The 21,049-nt window shown below is 43.3% G+C and overlaps 1 protein-coding gene across 1 annotated transcript in view; it reads left to right on the top strand.

The window, feature by feature from the left end:
* Positions 1-21,049, top strand: part of Lrrc49 (leucine rich repeat containing 49) — a 106,471-nt gene that overhangs the window by 37,954 nt on the left and 47,468 nt on the right. The gene's annotated exons all lie outside the window — the stretch shown is intronic.

Here is a 21,049-nt window from a genome sequence, read left to right as displayed (position 1 = left end):
GGTATTCTGTGCATCTTTCTGGTCACATCTTTTCTCTCCCCAGCTCATACTGAAGTTTAACCTCACCTTCCTATCCTCTATCTCTAAAAGGAAACAGTTACCTCAAGATGGTGAATATTTTAAAGAGACAGGATTTCAGAAGAAATGTGCTTCCGTCTTCTCCTTTTTTCTCCTCCATAGAGAAGCATGAAAGTTTTCTGAAGGACTTTCTGTGTTCTCTCAACCTGCCTCATGCTTTTCTAACTGCCCTGCTTTCACTTGTGTGCATGTGTGTGTCCCCCCCCCCTCTGTGTGTGTGTGTGTGTGTGTGTGTGTGTCTGTGTGTAAGGGGGATGTGATTCTTTGGTTGGCATTGGTATTCTTTCGATTTCTACCTAATGGCTGGCAAAGCTCTGGAGAGAATACTCACTGTTGAAGCTGCTGTAAACCTTTTGATTCCCTGTCCAAGGGGAACTTGTTTCTTCTTGTTCGTGGGAGCAACTGTATTTGCTTATATAGAGTATGCTGCTCCTAGGCCCCAGGATACAAGCTCTCTGAACTCCTAAATTTTGGGCTTATAAGGAGTTTGCTTTGGTTGCTTATATACTAGAGGGCTTCCTTTCAAAGTCTAGAAGGGAGGTTCACCTAGCCTGCAAATATGATTGGTAGGGTTTTTTTTTTCCCTGAAAACAAACAAAGCACAATTTCCCAAGAAACTGAGGAATAAGTGAGGCAACATTACGAGGTTCTTGTCCACCCTCCACCCCACACCCCCAACTGCTTTCTGTGTATTTCTCCATAGGCTGAGCTTTAGAGTTTCTTTAGTGTTTGTTTCTACCTGATATGTTTGGGGGGTAAAATGGATCTGTTGCTCTGTACTGATATCTATGACACAGAGGTTTTGTATCATGAACACATTGGGTTTGGGGAAGAATAAAACTCTTGGAGAGCAAGCCTTGAAAACATTTGTGTGAACTTTACTTAAGGCAGAAGGATGTCAGTTAGCTGTGCTGCTGGCCCCTAGAGACTATTTTAATAATGACTCAGTGCATCTTCTGGACTCCATGCTCTGTTAAGAGAGCTCCCATGCTTTATAGTCCTGTGTTCCTGGGAAGCCGAGGTTACAGAGAGAAACAACAGAGGGAAGGCACATTTTATAGGAGCTTCTGGTCCTCTGCGGAGAGGAGAACTGCATCTGGCAAATGAAGAGAACCAGTGTATGGCCACGTAGAGGGGAAACCCATTGACCCTTTCTCTTGTAGGACCTCTTAAGTTTTCACCAGGTTGTTGGACTCTTACCGGTCCATCAGCATCAACTCTTAGATGCCCTGTGGAAATATTGAAACTTCCAAAATGAGATTTCACTGTGGAATTCCCTCCACAACTAAGAAAAGCCATTGAGGCCAGGCACATGGCAAGGGTGCTGAATGGAGGCTTAGAGCAGCCATTGCATGAAGCTGGGAAGGGGAAGCATGGCTTGCCTTAAAGACCCCAAGATGTTGGAGATGCCAGAGCTGTGGGATACCTGCCGAGAAGAGCAGCTTACAGGGAGTGGAACTCTCCGGAGACAGAAGCGTGTTGCTGTCAACAAGGATGAAAAGAGTTGGAGATCTGCAAAATGTTTTGACATCATACAGATGCAGAGTTTGGAGTTTGCATAACTAATTCTCAGTCTTGCTTTGGTCCAGTTATTTCCTTACTATGCTCCTTTCCTACCATTCAGAGCTCTAATGTATATCCTATACCATCATATGTTGGAAGTGTGTGATCTGCTTTTTCATTTCGATTTTACAGGGGATTACAGTTAAGAGATTGCATGAATCTCAGTGGAGACTTTGAATTTTGGACTTTTAAACATTGTTGAGACTGTACATATTATGGGGACTTTTGAAGTTGAAATAAATGCATTTTGCATTATGTTATGGCTGCAAGCTTAAGTGGGCCAGGGAGTCTAATGTGTAGTTTGAGTAGGAATAGCCCCCCCTAGAGTCTTGTGTTTGAATGCTTGGCCCATAGGGAGTGACATTACTAGGAGGTGTGCCCTTACTGGAGTAAGTATGGCATTGTTGGAGGAACTGTCATTATGAGGGTGGCCTTTGAGGTCTCATGCTCAAGCTAGGCCTAGTGTGGCATTCCCATTTGTTGCTTGTTGATCTGGATGTAGAACTCTCAGCTCTTTCTCCAGTACCATGTCTGCTTGTACGCTGTGATATTTCTTGCCATGACAACAATGGACTAAACCTCTGAACTATAAGCCAGCCCCAATTAAGTGTTTTCCTTTCTAAGAGTTGCTGTGGCTATGGTGTCTCTTCACAGCAATAGAAACCCTAAGCCAGTGAGGGGGTATCCGTGTTGTTTTGCAGCCAGACTCAAGGGCTCTTTTGTCTTACAGACCCGGAGTGCTATACTCACTAAGCAGTCTCTACACTCCCATCCTCTGTCACTAGCAACCTCCGTTCTACTCCGCCTCTGAACTTGATTGCTGGAGGGAGGTCCTTCACACGCATGAAACCCTGTACTGTTTGTATTTTTATGTGCAGCCGGTTTTACTTAGCATAATATACTCAAGATCACCTATGTTGCTACATGTCAGAATTTCCTTCCTATGTTGAATAATCATGTATTCTTGACATAGTGTAGAATATACCAGAAGAGGGAGTTTTCAGAACAGACCTACATTCTCATTCTAGGTTTTTCCCCAGTGCCAACATCTTATCCCACCTAGCCTCCTTAGAGACATCCTGTTTGTGTCTACCTTCACCTTGGTAGTCACCTTTTCATTTCCTTTTCCTGTCAGAAGAACTGGAGATCATCTTGTACCTCTCAGATTAAACGACACTGAGAGTTCACACACTAAATGCAGCATTTGGAGTTACTTTTTGTGAATCCCAATTCCACAGCTCCCCGAGCCCTAATCTGTAGTTTTAAATTCAGTTCAAGAATTCATAGGTAAAGCAGGAATTATACCTGACTTGAAAATATCACTGGTCTGTGTCCTGTAACCTCAGCTCAGAACACATGCAGGGATGCTACAACCAGCTTGGTTCTTCAGGACTAGGAAAATAAGACAGAAGAGAAAATACCAGAGTCCACCTTACACTTTAAGGGAAATACTGTTTCATACAGTTTTCTACTTTTGTACCGTTGGGGGCCAGAGGAGGGTATCAGGTCCCTCTGGAAGCGAAGTTGCAAGCAGTTGTGAGCCACCTAATGTGGGTACTGGGAACAGAACTTGAGTCTTTTCCAAGAGCATTTAAGAGCTTTTATCCACTGAGCCCTCTCTTTAGCCCCACTTTGTAAAAACATCTCTGCTCTTCTCAGCACTCTCTCTTTTTTTAACATACATTTATTTGTCTATTATTTATTATTGGGCAGGGTATGTGCTACAGCACCCGTGTAGAAGTCAGAGGACAACTTGCTGGGCTGGTTTTCTCCTCCCCCTGTGTGGTCTTGGGTATTGAATTCAGGTTACCAGGCTTGGTGGCAGGTGCCTGCTGAGCCATCTCCTAGACTCTGACATTGAAACTTTTAATCTAGGCTTTGATTTTGTTTTTGGAGGAAGTAAAGCTATTGGGAAGAGTATAATGTGGCAAGAGAGATAGCTAAGCAGTTAAGAGCACTAGCTGCTCTTACAGAAGATTCCAGTTTGATTCCCAGAACCCACATCCATCTGTAAATTTACAACCATCTGTAACTTCAGTTCCAGGGTATCCAACATCCTCTTCTAACCTCTGCATGCCAGGCATACATGTAGTGTACACACATTACAGACAAAGTACCCATAAACACAACATAAAAATACTTTTAAGGGAAATATTCTAATGGCTTCTGCTAGAAATTATAACCATCGGTGATCTCTCTTTCCCCCTATTTCTCCGTGTGTGTGTGTGTGTGTGTGTGTGTGTGTGTGTGTGTGTGTGTGTGTGTGTGTTGCTGGGGATGGACGGAGCTCAGAACCTGTACATGCCAGGCAAGTACAAGATTTCCCTCTGTTATGGAAACCAATATCACTGTCATTCTTCTAGAACTGAATGGTGTAACATTGTCTGTAAATGTTTCTGGAGGTAAATAAGCACTAGAAGTCAATTTCTTTTTGTGTCTTCTACACTTCTTTCTGTTTTGTACAATAAAAACTTGGGTGCGGTTCTCTTTGAACTATTGACAGAATGTACTCACGATGTGTCTTCTAATTCACTAATTGGGTATGGAGTTGACTGCAGAGGAAAGCATCTACATGATGTGGGCAGAGAATAGCGGTTCATTCTTTGAGTTGTCCGGGAGCCCTGGAGACCAGGTGATCCCAGTTGCTGCAGCCATGTTTGAATAGGCTGTTGAGATGCTGACAGTGTGGCTTTTCCTTACAGCAGCTTCCTCCTGTGCTGCAAGTCTTCTCTTGCAACTATCAGAAATAGTTTTTTCTGAGGACAGTGTTTATAAGTCTTGCATTTTATTGAAGGGTCAGAGTTCACAAAGCAGGTAGAGAGAAAAAAAAGAAAGGAAGGAAGGAAGGGAAAAAAAGGACAGGTGACTGTGTAAGCCAGTGGAGGGTCTGGGGACCTTTACGAGGTTTGTTTATTCCCTTTTGTGGTTGTTGAAGAGGTGTGGTACCTCTAATGCACAGCACTACTGTTTTTGTTTTGTTTACAATTTCTATATGCCTTATTTTATTAACCTCTACTTCTGTCCTGTATTATCTGTAGTTCTTTAAAACATTAATTCTGCTGGTTCAAAAGTACATAAAAAGGCTGCCCTGGCTATAGTGAGGCCTTCTGAAGCCGGGCGTGGCACTGAGCGTCCGTCTAGCCTCTCTGGAGAAAACTGTTGAGGTTATTCCACAGCTGTGTTTTCAGCCCAGCCATCACCTTTCTTCAGCAGGTACCGTTTGTCAATTAGAGACTTCCTGAGACCTCTCAACCAGCTTATAAAGAAACACACAGGATTTTGAAGTCACAGTGGATCTTCTAACTTATTCTATTGTAGTTATAAAGGGTCATTTTCACAAGTTCAAATAATTGAGGTGTTTTCCCCAAAGAAGCCTTCTTAAGCTAAAATTAAATGAAAGTCCTGATTGCTGACTTTTTACACACCTTGCATCAGGCTGAATTCACACTTAAGCTGAGAGGCTGATAGCTATTCATGGCAATGAATTACCATAAGTGTATGTATTTATATTGTTTATTTAGAAAGAGGGTCTTGCTGTGTAGCATAGGCTAATCTTTAACTTGCCGTATAACCAAACTCCCCATTCCATGCCTCCTTGCCCTCCCCCACTGTCTACAAGAGGATATCCCGATCTCCCCAAACCCCCACCCCAGCAGGTCTCCCCATTCCCTGGGACCTCAAATCTAGAGGGTTAGGTGCATCTTCTCTCACTGAGGCCAGACCAGGCAGTCCTCTGTTGTATATGTGTTGGTGGCCTCATATCAGGTGCTGTATGCTCCCTAGTTGGTGACTTAGTGTCTGAGAGATCTTGGGATATTGACACAACTGTCAGAGAAAATTGAAAACATAAAAATCTCCTAATCCAAAACATCCAGGAAATCCAGGACATAATGAGAATACCAAATGTAAGAATAATAGGAATAGAGAAGAGCAAAGATTCCCAGCTCAAGGACCTGAAAACATCTTCAACAAAATCATAGAAGAAAACTTCCCCAACCTAAAGAAAGAGATATCTATAAATGTACAAGAAGCCTATGGAACAGCAAATAGATTGGGCCAGAAAAGAAAATCCTCTCGTTACATAATAATCAAAACACTAAATGCACAAAACAAAGAAAGAATTAACCAGATTTCTCACCATAGACTAAAAGCCAGAAGACCCTGAGCAGAGGTCATACAGACCCTAAGAGAACACAAATGCCAGCCCGGCTACTATACCCAGCAAAACTCTCAATCAACATAAATGGAGAAACCAAACTATTCCAGGACAAAACAAATTCAAACAATATCTATCTACGCATGCAGCCCTACAGAGGGGTGTGTGTGTGTGTGTGCGCGCGCGCGCACGTGTGTCTGAGTCTGCATCTGCGTCTGTGTGTCTGTGGTATAGATGTCCCCATTTGTGTCTGAGCAACCCACAAACACCTATTTTCTATACTTTGGCCAGTTTTGAGTTCAGTTTTAACCTCTGTCTACTGAACAAAGAGCTTCTCTGCTGAGGTCTGAGAACTGTAATGTGCATGGGTGGAGATCTGAATTTAGAGGGCAGATTGACACAATGTTCACTTAACAAAATATTAGTAGTGGGTTCACCCTTAAGGCCCATGAGCTCTCCAACCATGTTCTTGCCAGTTATAGTACTGTAGGCATACTTTCCCCCAACTGCCATAGAATGGACCTTATATTCAGTAGGAATGTAATTGGTTACCCTCATAACACTGGGCCACTATTGCAACCATAGGCATGTCTTGCCATAGTTTATTCAGCTATAAAGAAAACTGAAATCATAAAATTGGCAGGTAAATTGATGGAACTTGAGAAAATTAGACCGAATGAGATAACTCAGAACCAGAAAAACAAATGCTACATGTGTGGATCCCCAGCACTGATTCTTTACATTCGATTACTTAACTTGGAGTACTCAAGAGAATCCAGTGAACTAAAAATGGAGCACTGGTGGGCGTGGGAGGAGAAAAACCTTGAGGGAAGGTGTTAGAATAACAGCAAGACATTTGCAAAAGCCTTATGGAAACTGTGTGTGTGTGTGTGTGTGTGTGTGTGTGTGTGTGTGTGTGTGAGAGAGAGAGAGAGGGGGGGGGGGGGGAGATCTCGCTCGCCTTACTCTGCTCAGGGGATAGTGTTCTTCCCAGAAGCTGTGGGTTGAATTAGTTAATGCAAAGGTTCTAGAATTTACATGAAAGTTTTTGTTGCCTATTCTTAAAAGGAAGGGCCTTAAGCATTAAAATTATTTGTGATTAATTGTTGGGCAGTGTTTTTCTTGGTTCAGAAACAAACAAGAATAAGTAATTGAGGCCAACATGTACTTATGATTTCCTTTTTAGTTTTTCTAACAAGGAGAAAGAACTTAAAAGTATATTCAGAAACAAATTTAAGGTATAGACCTATTAAATTCACAGTTCAAAAAGCAAACTCAAGAAACCTGCTAGAGCCAAGTGGCTCACCTTCTCTAATGGTGTTTGTGCAGATGCGTTGTAGAAGCCCTGCCAAAGGCAAGATGCAGTCCTTAGTGTTCAAATGAAACCCTAACTGTGGCAAGGTGGTCACTTGACACAGAGGCAAACAGACAAGGGCAAGGCACTGAGGTGATGAACATGTTCGTCAGATAATTTGGGCAGACAGTCCTGTCTACAATCAATTATGCCCAAACCCAAATGTGTCTTTCCAATTACAGAACTTTTACATTTGATCCACTGGAGGAAGTGTGTTTCCTTTTGCAATCAAAACTCAAACCCAAATGGAAAGAATTATTTTCATTCATTAGGGATACAACCCCAAATGAAGAAATGGTTTCCTCTCTTCCTTCTTCTACACCCAGTTTTGTAGCATACAGGGTGTCCAGTCAGTTCACGTTACTCTAGCGTATCATGCCTGCCATCAACTGGCTGACAGTTATTCCTCATTTTAATGAATTAATAAATAAAGCCAAATTGAATCTGATGTTTTCCAATATTCATAAATAACTTTTAAAAAACTGTGAGTGTTTTGCCTTCAAATGATATGTTTTACATGCGTTTCTGGTGCCCATAGAGGCCTGAAGAGGCTGTTGGGTCTGCTGGATCTCTTTCTTCTCATAGGTCTTTTAAAGGCCTCATTCACAAATTCTGCCACATAGTAGTCTCAGGAATCAGTCTTTCAGTGCTTCTTGTGGCCACAGCCCAGGATGTAAACCTGTTCAAAGGAGAACAGGACGGAGAAGCTAAGTTAGGGTTGCATTAGGGTCTGCTTACTTTGTTCACGTCTGCCTCAAGAGCTTTCAGTCCAAGAATCTCCTCAATGGTTAAGCCATCAAATGCATATTTTTTGAACATTTGAAAAGATTTAAATTTCTTTCTTGGAGAAAACAGACACTCTCTTTGTGACAGCTCCTAAGTCATCTGTTGCAAAGGGAAGGGAAGTATGAAGATCTGACCTTGATCTGACCTGACATAGAGGTCAAAGTGCACACTGTGATGAGTCCTAGCTTCCTGCTGCCAGAATCTGGGTTCTCCTTGGACTGTTTTTTCCTCCTCATTATGTGTTTCTTTTTATATTTTTTGTTGCTGATTATCTGGTCTGGCAAATTTTAAGAATTGTTTTTTGGGCATTCCACAATGCCAAGAAACTGGTGAGAGTAAGGGCTGTGTTGTCTTAGACGTCTTGAGCTCCGTTTGATAACCTTCTGGAGAATCAGCTTTGATTTAGCCGAGATGAAAAGTTTGAATGTTTAGGGTTGATTTTTAGTTGAAAAGGGCAGGTCTAGAGTAATACTTATTCTAGAATTAGATAATGCATTTAAAAATATGTTTTTGTGCGATTTTTATATTAAACACAGGGTTTCTGGATTTATGGGAGAGGCAGTGATTTGCCTATATCATTTCCCATGTTCTGTTTTGTCCCACAAAGCTATTATGACAAAGTCATATGTCACCGACATGTATGGGGACGATTTCAATACATAGCATGACCCTAAATTATTAGCATTAGAATTTATATAGGAGCTGCTCCTGCAGAGAAGCACCTCCTCTCCAGAGAAGAAAAAGAAACAGTAGAGAGAAGTGGACAGGGGAGAGGGGAAAGAAAGACCAGCGAGCCTCATCTTTCTAACATAAATATATCCTGAAATGAGCATCCTGAGATGAACAGGCGGTAGTCTCTTAGCCTGTTAGCCTTAGGAATGTAAGTGCAGGCTCCAGATTTTATTTCTGTTCGGAATGTAAACACATAGCTCTGGGAAATAAATTTCTAGATTATTCTCAAGGCCTCTGTTTAATTACCCTTAAAGCCTTTACCATAGAGAAACTTGAAATAGTCACCATCTCTGATCATCTTGCACTTGAGGCCTGACTTTCAGGGCTGGGGTGATCCAGTGCACAATCTGGATGCTCAGAGAACTGTCTTCACTCTGTATCCTGGAGATGGTCTTGATCTCACAGCCCCTCAGCAGTTGTAGATGGTCTTGATCTCACTGCTAGGGCTCATGGCACTGGCTCTGCATGTACATCCCGTTGCCTAGGCAGATGCTCAGAGACCCTCTACAGGCTCCTGGGTCTCCTCTGTATGCCGACTCTTCTTCACTACCCACTACCCACATCCCGGGACTCCCAGCAGGCCCAGAATCTGCTCTGGGTTTCATCTGACTCGTGAGACCTCTGTCTGTCTTTGGATCCTCTGCCAAGTGCATCCTGTGGTCTGGAAAGTGTCTCCAGGCAGAAGCCAAGGTGAATGTGACTTCCTGTGTTTTCTCTCTCTCAAAGGGGCACAGCCTCTGTACTATGACTTATTTAACAGTTGGAGTCTATATTTTCTCCTGCTTTATAGCAGTTTATATTGTAATAAAAAGTCTGATATCATTGTGGCCAAAACTGTAATTCTGTCTGGTTTTCAAACTTCTGATTGGAATCATCTCTACCATTTGCTTGTCTGTACCCTCAGCCAATGGAAGGATTGGCCTTTCTATCCAAACCTTTCCTTATGATTGAGATGTACAATTTAGAAGAGGACGGAAGCTGTATATACTCTTTAGATTTTTACACTCTGCCCAAGTGTCATGTAGAGTCCAGAAGGCCCCACACCCGCATCTTCATTACTGTATCTCCCTGTAGAGATGGCACTGTAAACTGTAGTTAGCTTATCCTAATCTGTATACAGAGATCAGCGCAGCTAAGTGAACTGCATCTGCAAGTGCAGGGCGGTGCTGTTTGGAAAGAGAGCATGCGTTTGTTTATACTGTTCGTGATGGAAGCACAAATACTGTGCTGTGTAAATTATGTAGGAACAAATTTCCTGAGAGTCTTTACATAAGCTGCTGCCTTGGGGTTTGATAATGTCAGCCTTTAACTTCTGCTGTAAGTTTTGAATCAATTGAAGAAATATAGGAGTCAGACAAATGGAGTTCAAAATAGCAGAGTGTAATTTTGAAGTGCAGACTCAGAATCTGTTTATTTGCTTATTTAGTTGGGGTTTGTGTTGTCTTGTTTAGAGATAGGGTCTCTTTACTGATCTCTGGCTGTAGAACAGGCTGGCCTCAAACTCACAGAGATCTGCCTACCTCTGCCTCAGGAATGCTGGAATTAAAGGTATGCCCCTCCACACCTGCCTTTAAAACTTTTATTTTTTTTTTTTGTTTTTTGTTTTTTTGTTTTTGTTTTTTTTTTTGTTTTTTTTTTTTTGTTTGGTTTTTTTTTTTTTTTTTTTTTTTTTTTTTTTTTTTTTTTTTTTTTTGTTTTTTTTTGGAGCTGGGGACCAACTCAGGGCCAGAATTACAGGCATTTAGGCAAAGTCTACCACTGAGCCAAATCCCCAACCCCATAAAACTTTTATTTAATGTATTTTGTGTGTGTGTGTGTGTGTGTGTGTATGTGTGTGTATGTGTGTGTGTATGTGTGCAGATGTGTGTGTGTATGTGTGTGTCTGTGTCTGTGTGTGTGTGTGTGTGTGTGTGTATGTGTGTGTCTGTGTCTGTGTGTGTGTGTGTGATGTGTGTCTGTCTGTGTCTGTGTGTGTGTGTGTGTGTGTGTGTGTGTGTGTGTGTGTCTGTGTGTGTATTTGTGTCTGTGTGTGTGTGTGTGTCTGTGTGTAAATGTGTGTGTCATGTGTGTGTGTGTGTCTGTGTGTGTGTGTGTCTGTGTGTGTCTGTGTGTGTGTGGATCTGTGTCAGTGCCTGTATTGTGTGTGTGTGTGGAGGGATGCCTGAAGTGCTTTGTGGAAGGAGGAGCACAAAGGGCATCAGATTCTTAAGAGTCAGAATTACAGGCATTTATGGAAAGTCTAGCTTGTTACTTGGTGCTAGGATCAGAACTTCAGCCCCCATAATTATGCAGCAAATACTCCTACCTACCATAGATTCTCTCCAGTCCCCCAGCATCAGGCAATATATCTTTTCAAATGTTGTTTATACCATTGCTGACAGAGGAGTTGTAAGGTGAAAGCTATTTTCTGGGGGATGGGCAGAGCTAGAGCTCTGGTACCAGAGGTTCAGAAAAGACAAAGAGAGCAAAGGGTTCTTCTGTGTACAGTGGCCCCTCCTGTCCTTCCAGTGAGATTATCGTGTTTGCCTCTTTGAGGAGATTTTCCTGAAAGAAGCCATGCTGGTCATTTTCTCATTGCTGTGACAAAACAGCAGAGCCATCTAAGGAGGGCAGGTTTAGTTTGATTCACAGGTTCCGGGGTTGTGGGGTTCCAGAGTCTTTTGCCCAGTTGCTGTTAGAGTGTATGAGCTCAGTTTATCATGCCTGAAGTGCTTTGTGGAAGGAGGTTCACAAGTTCCTAGCAGCTTGGAAGGAGAGGGCAAGGTACAGAGACTTGAGCTGTGCACAAAATATGCCCTGCGAGGGCACATTCCCAAGGACTGCTTCCTCTAAGCAGACCCTGCCTAAAGCGTCCCCCACTCCTCCAGTGTCCTATTGAGCTATGAATTCAGGCCTGAGATCAGAACCCTTGTGACCCAGTCACCTCCTAAGGGCTTCTGAATACCATTGCCTGAGGGATTAGGTCTTACCAGCTTTTGTTCCTGTGGCATCAAATATCTGAACTCTGAAGAGGCTGTGCATGCAGTGAGGGATTGCTAGACAGGCGGACTCCTCACTCTTTCATGTTTGATTTAGCATTAAAGATGGCTCTAATGTGCTGCTGAAACCTGACCAGTCCAGGAAGGAAAATCTTATCCAATCTTGCAGAGCACTTGATTTAGATAAAAGAGGGAGCACTGTTTTCTTCTTTAAAAACTCTTATATGCTGGTCAGTCTTAGAGGCATTCGCTTTTAATCCGAGCATTGGAGAGGCAGAGTAAGGCAGATCTCTATGAGTTTAGGCTAGCTTGGTCTACATAGTGAATTCCAGGCTAACATGGGCTGTGAGGAGAGACTCTGTCTCAAAACAAACACACACAGACACACACAGACACACACAGACACACACACAGACACACACACACACACACACACACACACATACACAGAGACAAAAGGACCCCTCCCTTGCATGCAAAAATAAAGGAGGAGGTGAGGAAATTTCTGGATTCTTGCAATGAAGGGATATCTAGCAGTTTTGTTTATCCCAAGCACCTGAAAAGCTATGCCAATGACCTAATTATAAGCTCCAAATATCTGAAAGGATGGTTCAAAGCTTTCAACTAGTCTCTGGGCACTGTTTTGGTGTTTAAAATATACTTTTTATTTTAAAAAATTAAGTATATTAGTGGTTTCAACTTGGAATTTACATATATGCTGTCATAATTAGCTTCAGGTGTCAATCATACACACCTGGGAAGAGGAACGTTCAACTGAGGTGTTGGCCTGTGTGCGTGTCTGTGGGGCATTTTTTAATTCCTAATGATGTAAGAAGGGTGAACCCACTCTGCACTGTGCCATCCCTGGGCAGCTGGTCCTGAGCTGTATAAGAAAGCAGGCTGAGTAGGCCAGAAGGCTGCGTGCCTCTGCTTCAGCCCCTTCCTCGGGGTTCCTGCCTTGAGTCCTGCTCTAACTTCCCTGGAGTGAGCCAAACACACCCTTTCCTCTGCACGTTGCTTTTGGTGGTGACGTTTCCACAGCAATGGAAAGCCAAGTGGGACATTTGTGTACCTGTGCAGTGACCAGGCCAGTTTGCACTTTTCAGACATGATACATTGTTATTAAACATAATCACCATGAAATACACAGATCTCCTAAACTCATTCCTTCTAATAGAAATGTAGTATCTGTTGAACAAGATCTCTGCACTCGGCCTTCCACTGGCTGATCCTGTTCTAACTCCTTATAACCCCAATTCTGTTCAGTGCTTCTGCAAGGTCAGCTATTTTAGATTCCACATCTAAGTGAGATCATATAGATTCGTCCCTCTGTCTCTGGCTTGTTTCTCTTAGTCCAGTGTCATCCAGATTTATCCCTGTTACAAAGGACAAGATGTCCTTCTGAGGTGGACTAGAGTTGTGTGTGTGTATACATACCTGTGTTCTTTGTGTGTGTGTGTGTGTGTGTGTGTGTGTGTGTGTGTATGTGTGTCTGTGTGTATGTTTGTGTGTGTGTGTGTGTGTGTGTGTGTCTGTGTGTCTGTGTGTCTGTGTGTCTGGTGGTGGTGGTGGGACTCTTCACATCTTAGTAGACAAGGAAGCAGAGAGCAAGGCAAGAACCAGGGCAGTGTCACCTTGGAAAACATACTCTAGTGACTTCTGGGTCAGCTGGGCCTAACCTTCAGAAGCCTCCTTAAATTGCACCACTGGGTGGGGAACAAGTATTCAGAACACTGTGGGCACACTAGACATCAAACGACGACACCTGTGTCCTCGCCAGCACCCACCCCTTGTGTTTTGAGAGTAGCCGTTCTAACACACACGACGAGGTAGTGTCTCGCCGGCTTCAGCTGGAATTGTGATTATGATTTTTATATGCCTGTTGACTGGTTGCATACATGCTTTTGAGAAATGTCTATTTGGGTCCTTTTTCTTCATAAAACTCACCTAACAGCTTAGAAACAATTGCCAGTGTCTGTTGTAGACCTTCAAATCAGAGACTCATTTTTAACTTTGAGACAGATCTTGTGGTAAGTGCTGGATGAGTGAGTACGTGGGCAGTGTTTTTGGGCTGTGACCTGGAGCTTACTGGGAGCTTGCTTACTGGAGCTTGCTTACTGGGAGCTTGCTTACTGGGAGCTTGCTTACTGGGGAGCTTGCTTACTGGGAGCTTGCTTACTGGGGAGCTTGCTTACTGGGGAGCTTGCTTACTGGGAGCATCACACATTAGGGTGGTGGCTTTTGTTCTCCTAAGCGAGCACAGGGCTTTTGAGTGTGCTCCCAGATTTTCATAGAGGGCCAGTCAGGAAAATCTTACGGATACCAAGGGAAGTCCACCCGTGCCCAGCGCTGTGGCTGGTTGTGTCCCAGCTCAGTACAGTCTCTTTCCTGCCTTTCTCATTAAAGAACCTGTTTTTATTCCAGCCAGTTGTTGATAGACATTTCTTACCCATTTCTTTGTATAAAACACCAAAGATGACATGGAGAGTGGCAGAGATAGAATGTATGGCTTTGTTTCCTACGACTGTCACAGAGAGTCACAGAGAACACACCCGACCCCAAGTGGCAGGCAGGATGCTGCGGGATGTAGGAAGCCAGCACCGTGTGTACCAGTAGCCCCTTCACAGCACTTTCAGGGAAGTTTCTGAGGAGCGGAATGTTCAAAGTCTCAGAATCACCAGCATTCATCCCACTGGGAAGCTTGTTAGAGGTTCAGGCAGCCAAGCCACATAGTAGACCTCCTGGAGCAGCTTCCATTTTCTGGAGATCCTGGTGACTCGGGTGCACGGCTGAGAGGTGTACTGCAGAGATTGCAGTTAACGGTGGCCTTAACTAGGTCAGGTACCAGTCGGAAGTAATCACCCTGGCCAAGGGCACAAAGCACCCAGTGCTGGGACTGGGGGTGTTGTCTCAGCTTGTGGAAGGGTTTACTGCAGGGAAGAAGTCTGTTAACAGGGAAAGTGAACCGGATGGAAAAGTAACAGTCGATATTCATGTGAGCACAGAGCTTCGTTTTTTGTTCACGTTAATGGCAGATGGCAGAACCTTCTATTCTCTAGTACTCTAAGTTCAAGCCCCCTGCCCCCGTACCCCACGTCCTTCCTGTGCTCTACTTCCACCCTCTTTTACCTCACAGAGCCATCTGTCTGGCTGACCTAAATAGGGCAGGCTCCCGCTTCCTGCTCAGGGTGAGACTCCTGTTCTCCAGGATGACTAGCATGCTCAGAATGGACGCCCATGTCTCTGCTCAGGTACCCCTTCCCCCACTGTGTTCCTGGGAGAGTTGGAGGCGCCCGTTTGCCTTGCCACTTCATTCCATCCTGTTGCTACGGCACTGATGTGGATTTCCGCCTTTTATAGCTGTGAACTACCTGTTTAAACATATGTGTGTGGACTCAAGTGAGTCAGACCTTCAACCCTCAGGAGTTAGAGCTCTCTTTACAGATATATATTTGCAGATACAGATTATATAATGCATATATATGCAAATATATATGTGCACATATGCATCCAGGAACAGAACAAGGGTTATAATTCTTTAATAATAATTGATATAAATTGATAACCAAGTAACAGTTGGTGGTAGATTTCTGTGACCTGATCTGGCCCCTGTTTTCTCCTGACATCTTGTTCACTGTGTTAAGGGCAATGTCTGGGCCCTGCCCTTACAGCTTATTTTACTTTTAGTCCAGCGCCCACCTCCTTTCACCCAGCTGTCAATCACTGAGTGCCATTGTTTCATCATTGTGTTCAGGATTCAAATTAACTCCCAACCTGCCCTTCCTCCATCTTTCCCCTTCTGTTTTCAACTCTAATTCTTCTGTAAAAATAGGATTTCTTGTGGCTTTCATTTCTGCAAAGACCAATTGATCCAAGAAAACAGGATGTGAGCTTAGTCCCTTAATTTACTCTTTGTTTTTTTATATTTTTATTTTACTCATAAATTCAAGCCTACTTGTATTTCTTAAAACATATTATTGACATCTGTTAAATTCCTCTCTCTCTCTCTCTCTCTGTGTGTGTGTGTGTGTGTGTGTGTGCGCGCGCGCGCGCGCCCCCACAGATATTCTCTCAGAGTCTATAAGAGGGAGTAGAATCCCCTGGAGCTGGAATTACAAATAGTTGTGAACCTTCTAATGTAGGTGTTTGGAAGTGGACCGATGTCCTCTGTAAGAGCAGCAAGTGTTCTAACACTTGAGCCTTCTCTCTGGCCCCTATTCTAGGGTTTAAGACTGTTTGGTTTTTGATAGTCCAATTATTTGAAGTCTCAGCCAGTCTGACTATGCCACAGGTCCTCAGAGCGCTTCATTTCTTTGCAAGATTGAGCTGTTTTGTGGCTGTCTCTTACTATCTGTCTTTGGGAATTCTTTGGGGTCCTTGAGTCTAATCCATTGTCTGAGCTCTCTAGGCAAAAGCAGACTTAGATGTCTTTTTCCTAAAGACTCTCCTCTTGGAGTATTTTAGAGCTGTTCAATGCAGGCTCACACTTCAAATTATGGTTTGTGTTTAAAAATATTCCGGTCAAACTTGGGCTGCCTCCTCCTGAGGCTCAGTGTTGAGATGGGCAGTATCTCTGGGGAGCAGCCGGGGACGGCCATCACTATTCTGTCCTTGTTTGAGGGAGGACCTGGATTTATGAACTAATGACAAATTAGATTTCTCTAACGTGATTGGTTCCTGGGATCTGGACACTGCCCCGCAGCATTGAAGATCCTGTAAAGTAAATTTGTCAGCAAATCCTCCAGGGTGCGAAGGCCCACTTCACCCATTTCAGGGTGCTTTGCTTTGTCTTTTCTTCCTGGGTTCCTGCCTCTCCTCCTCCTCTCTTTTTCTCCTTTGTCCTTCTTTCCTCCCCTTCTTGTCTCCCTTCCCTCTATCTCCCCTCCCCCTCCTTCCCCTATCTCCCTCCCTCCCTTCCCCCTATCTCCCCCCCTCCCCCCTTCCCTCTATCTCCCCCCCCCTTCCCTCTATCTCCCTCCCCCCTTCCCTCTATCTCCCCCCCTCTGTCCCTCCTCCTCTCCTTTTCCTTCCCCTACTCTCCTCTTCCTTTCTTCTTTCCTAATTTTTTTGAGCAGATCAATTCATTTGAGATTTTTCAAATACATTTTATTCACCTCTTAAGTTCAATACAAATTCTTGTAATGCTTTTTTCTTTATGTTTTGCACTCTACTAATTATACATATTTTATGGGTCTTCCTAGTGATTTCATGTTTGATGTATGAATGACTGCGTGCCTCTGAGTATGAGTGAGCATATGTGTGAGTGCGGATGTGTGAGAGAAGGTGTGTATGAGTGTGTGAGTGTGTGTGTGAGCTGCTGGAGCCCGCATTGAGGGACAGTGTCTGCCTTAAAGTATGGTTGCTTCCCCTCCTGGAGTCCGTTTTATGTTTGAGTTGCTGGTGTGGATCAGTCAGCTCCCTAGGTCTTGCAGATCTCTGAAGTGGGGTATAGTGGTCACAGCCATTGGGAATGCAGCTTCCCACTACACACAGGCACATTGTACACTGGACTTGTGAAGATAGCATTTAGTGTTGTAAGTGGCACCACCAATTCTTTCAACCGTTAACCATTAGACCAACCCCAACAGAGAAGACTCATTCTAAGTAAAATTGAATTTTTTTGTTAGCTGACATTTTATACATCCTTAGTTTTGATGATAGCATTACTTTAAAATTATACACAGCAATAAGAAACAAATCATAGTCTCTGCCGTCTGGCTGTAGATAGTAAAGAAGAGTACAAATAGAACCCACCCGTCATAAAATAAAGGCATTGCCCTTTCACGTGATTCTGGGCACACCGTATGCATTTTGTCAGTCTATCTATCTGATTAGTAATAGACACCAGGATTCTAAGAATAGGATAAGGAAATCCACTTATCATTTTATTATCAGGAAGTTCTTTGGAATAGTTAGACTTTGTCCTATCATTTCATCCAGTCCTACAACTGTGTGCTTTTTATAAAGTAGTTTCAATTTTTCTAAATCATTTTTAAGAAAAAATTTACATGTAATAACATATAGTCATTTTAAGCATAGTCTCATAAATTTTGACAGCATCTGTACCTTGAAACCACAAGTGCAGCGAGTCTGAGAGAAGCCTAGAGATTACTCAGCACTCTCTCTTTCTCACATCCAAATGATCGCAAGCCCCTGCCCCTTTCCCAGTCGGCCTTCTGTGGATGGATCCTTTGCCCTTTATTCACAGAATGACTATCAGGGGTTATACTGTGTTTGGCCATAACACCCCCTCCCCTGCAATCTAATTTACAAGGAGCTTTCTACTCTTGTCCTTTTTCTTTCCTATATTCACTACACATGTCTACTACATTGTGATTTTTCTGAACTACAGTTCTGGTCACATTACTACCACCACCTCCATTACCCACTCCCCACCCTCAGCTGTCCTCCCCACTTCATGTTTAAAATCCCCTGATGGCTCCTCTCCGATCCACAGCTCAGTCGCTGGTAGAAGGGCATTGAGGCCGTGTTGGCTGTTTACTCCAATCTACTTATACTTCACGTCATCATTAGATTTAAATTTGCCAACCGCCCTTTCCTCCTGTTTTAAATGCCTTCCTGTAATGATCTTGACATGTCTCAAATTCTTTGACATACATTGAGATGTATCTTATACATTGAAATCATCTTATAGATCAGTAAAGATCAACTCTGAGGTGAAATAACCTCAGGATGGTTTTATTTGAATCTGGCCAAAATGTGAAGAACCGTCTGACTAGGGCAATAAGGAGGAGGGAGGGCTACTACTAAACCTGTCATGCTGCTGTTTTTCATAGCACACTTTTCTGTGTCCTACCATCATAGAGAGGTGTGGTTTCAACATAAATCCTGAAAAAGCATTTTTCAGCATGAGGATTTTTATTAGTTGAGTCTCACTGACCTCTGGTGTTAATGAATTCCCGGAATTATTATTGAGTATTATTGTGATTATTCCCATCTTAAAAAAATCAAAATATCTGTGCAGTTTTCTAGATGTCAAAAGATGATTTGTACATGTAAGGGCTAATGCCTGGAGTCTGGCAATACTGAATGACATGGCTTGAAGGTTCCCACTAGCCTGTTAAGGACAGTTTTGTACAGTTAAGCAGAGTTGACTATGAACCTGTGATTTCATTAACCACACAGTTTATTGCCTGTGGGATTCCTCTGCCTTTATTCACAGTGCTTGATGAGGGAGAAAGGGATGCTCTTGACAGATGGGGCATAGTGACCACACAGGAAGTTTCCATGTCACTTAGAACTCAATTATTATAGTCTAGGTGCTGGAGTTGATGCAAGGAAGCTTTTGTAGAGAGAAAGTCCAATTAAGCTGAGGAGTATTTTTCTGTGACATGTTCTCATGAAGGGGGGGTCTGACCAGCACAGGCAAGGTCCATGATGGCACACAGGGTCCCTGTGCATTCACAAGTGGAATTGGTGTGGAGATTAGACATGGGAGAATAGCTTACAGCTGACTGATGAAACCCTGTCATAGGCTGGATCTTCAGTGCGTCTCTGGGAAGTGTGGACTGAGGCATGTTTGGGGTCTAGAAGTTCAAGACAGTTATTTACATATGACCTGATTAGCTACAGTGTCACATTTCCATGGGAAGGGAGACTCTACTTCATTTTCTTGTCAGTGACACATGCCATTCACAGAGTGAGCTGTGATGTGTTTAGAATCATTACAAAGCTGCATCACTGAGACTCACCCTGAAGTCACAGCAGTTGAGGCAATGGGGCAGTAAAAAATACACACATTTATCAAGTATAGGTCTGGAAATACCCACATAGATACAACCAGATGGACTTCAACAAAGAGAGCACACATCAATGTGGGGAGATGTAGAGTTGGACCTTTTATTAAGTGAACTCAAAATGGGATGTAAGCCTAAATGTAAAACTCTCAAAACTGTACATTGTAGAACAAAACCCAGGCAGCCTTCAGGAAACAAAATAGGATTTAAAAAACAAAACCAAACCAGAAATTACTAGGTTATACTTTATTGAAATTAAAGCCTCCTGCTCCGTGAAGGGCACTGTGGAGAATGGAGAGGGGTCGGGAAGCTGGTTCCGCAGGTAAAGGCATACAGTGCGGGCGTGAGCTGACTTCTGAGACCCACATCGTGGAAGGGGAGAACGGCTCCCACAGCTTTCCTCTGCCCTTCACACGCGTGCTTTGGCATGTACACATCCATACACACACTACATAAATAAATACATACTTTTAAAGAAACATAATAAATACTCTCGAGGCATAAATCTGGTTAAGGACAGATAACCATAATGTATTTGGGGGAAATTATAAGCTCAACAGTAAGAAAGCAAAGAATCCACTGAAAACGAACAAAGGCTCTGAAAACACCAGGAACGTACAGTACGGGCAATGTACTTGTGAGAGATGCTCAAATCACTTGACCCTGGGGAACTGCAGGGTAAAAGATGGCATAGCACTGTTCTTCCGGGGCAGTTAGCATCTAGAAACACTGATGAATACCTAATGCTGGCAGGGATGGCCGCTGATAGTACTGGATGAGTTTCTTACCCAGCCAGATAACCGTCTTTATGTGTGACCCAACAGCTGTATTCTCGAGATGTTTCCTGCTGAGGGAAACATGTGCACACAGACAGCTGTGGACAAGGATTCCCAGCAGCCTCACTCAGCTTCCGTAACTGAATGGAGAAATGATACGCTCATACAGTGGAATATTACTCAGTTATGAAGGGAAATGCACCATGGAGCCAGGAGAAGGCATGGATAGATGCCTGACAAGTGTACATTACCAAATGAAAGAAGTCCGTCCATAAGACTATATCACAGTACATGATTCCAGCCATCCAACATTCTGGAAATTGCAGAACTCAAGAGAAAATGATTGATGCTTATCAGGAATTTGGGGTACAGGGCAAAGCACAGGAGAGTTTCACAAGACCATGAAATTATTCCGTATAGTACTTTAGTAGTAAGCACATACCACTATGCGTTTGTCACAAGTCATGGAATGTTAGAGTTCTAGAGAGTGAACTTCAAGGTGTAAAACATTTTAACAAATTATCAAGGGACATGGGAATCCCAGGATGAAATGCAGATTCTGACTCTCCTAAGTTCTGACTGTATTGCAAACATATGAGGTAATCCTAGGTATGGAGGGCCTTGGTGGCCTACATAACATTGGGAATGGGGACTAGACCCCTAAGCATAGTCATCTGATCGAGAAAATAATTTTGTGGGTGCAGTTTAAAGAATTTAGTCACACACACACACACACACACACACACACACACACACAGTGAAATAGAAAATTCCAATAACTGGGTAGTGGGTGGTATGAGCTGGGTCCCTCCCTGTTGGAGTGAGGAGGTCCGTCATGCATACACCCAGGGCAGTGTGCACGCACATTC

The sequence above is a fragment of the Rattus rattus genome, chromosome 8 (assembly GCF_011064425.1).
Source record: "Rattus rattus isolate New Zealand chromosome 8, Rrattus_CSIRO_v1, whole genome shotgun sequence".
Lineage (NCBI taxonomy): Eukaryota > Metazoa > Chordata > Mammalia > Rodentia > Muridae > Rattus > Rattus rattus.
The sequence above is the reverse complement of the archived record's forward strand: the minus strand, read 5'-3'. Positions and strand labels throughout refer to the sequence as shown.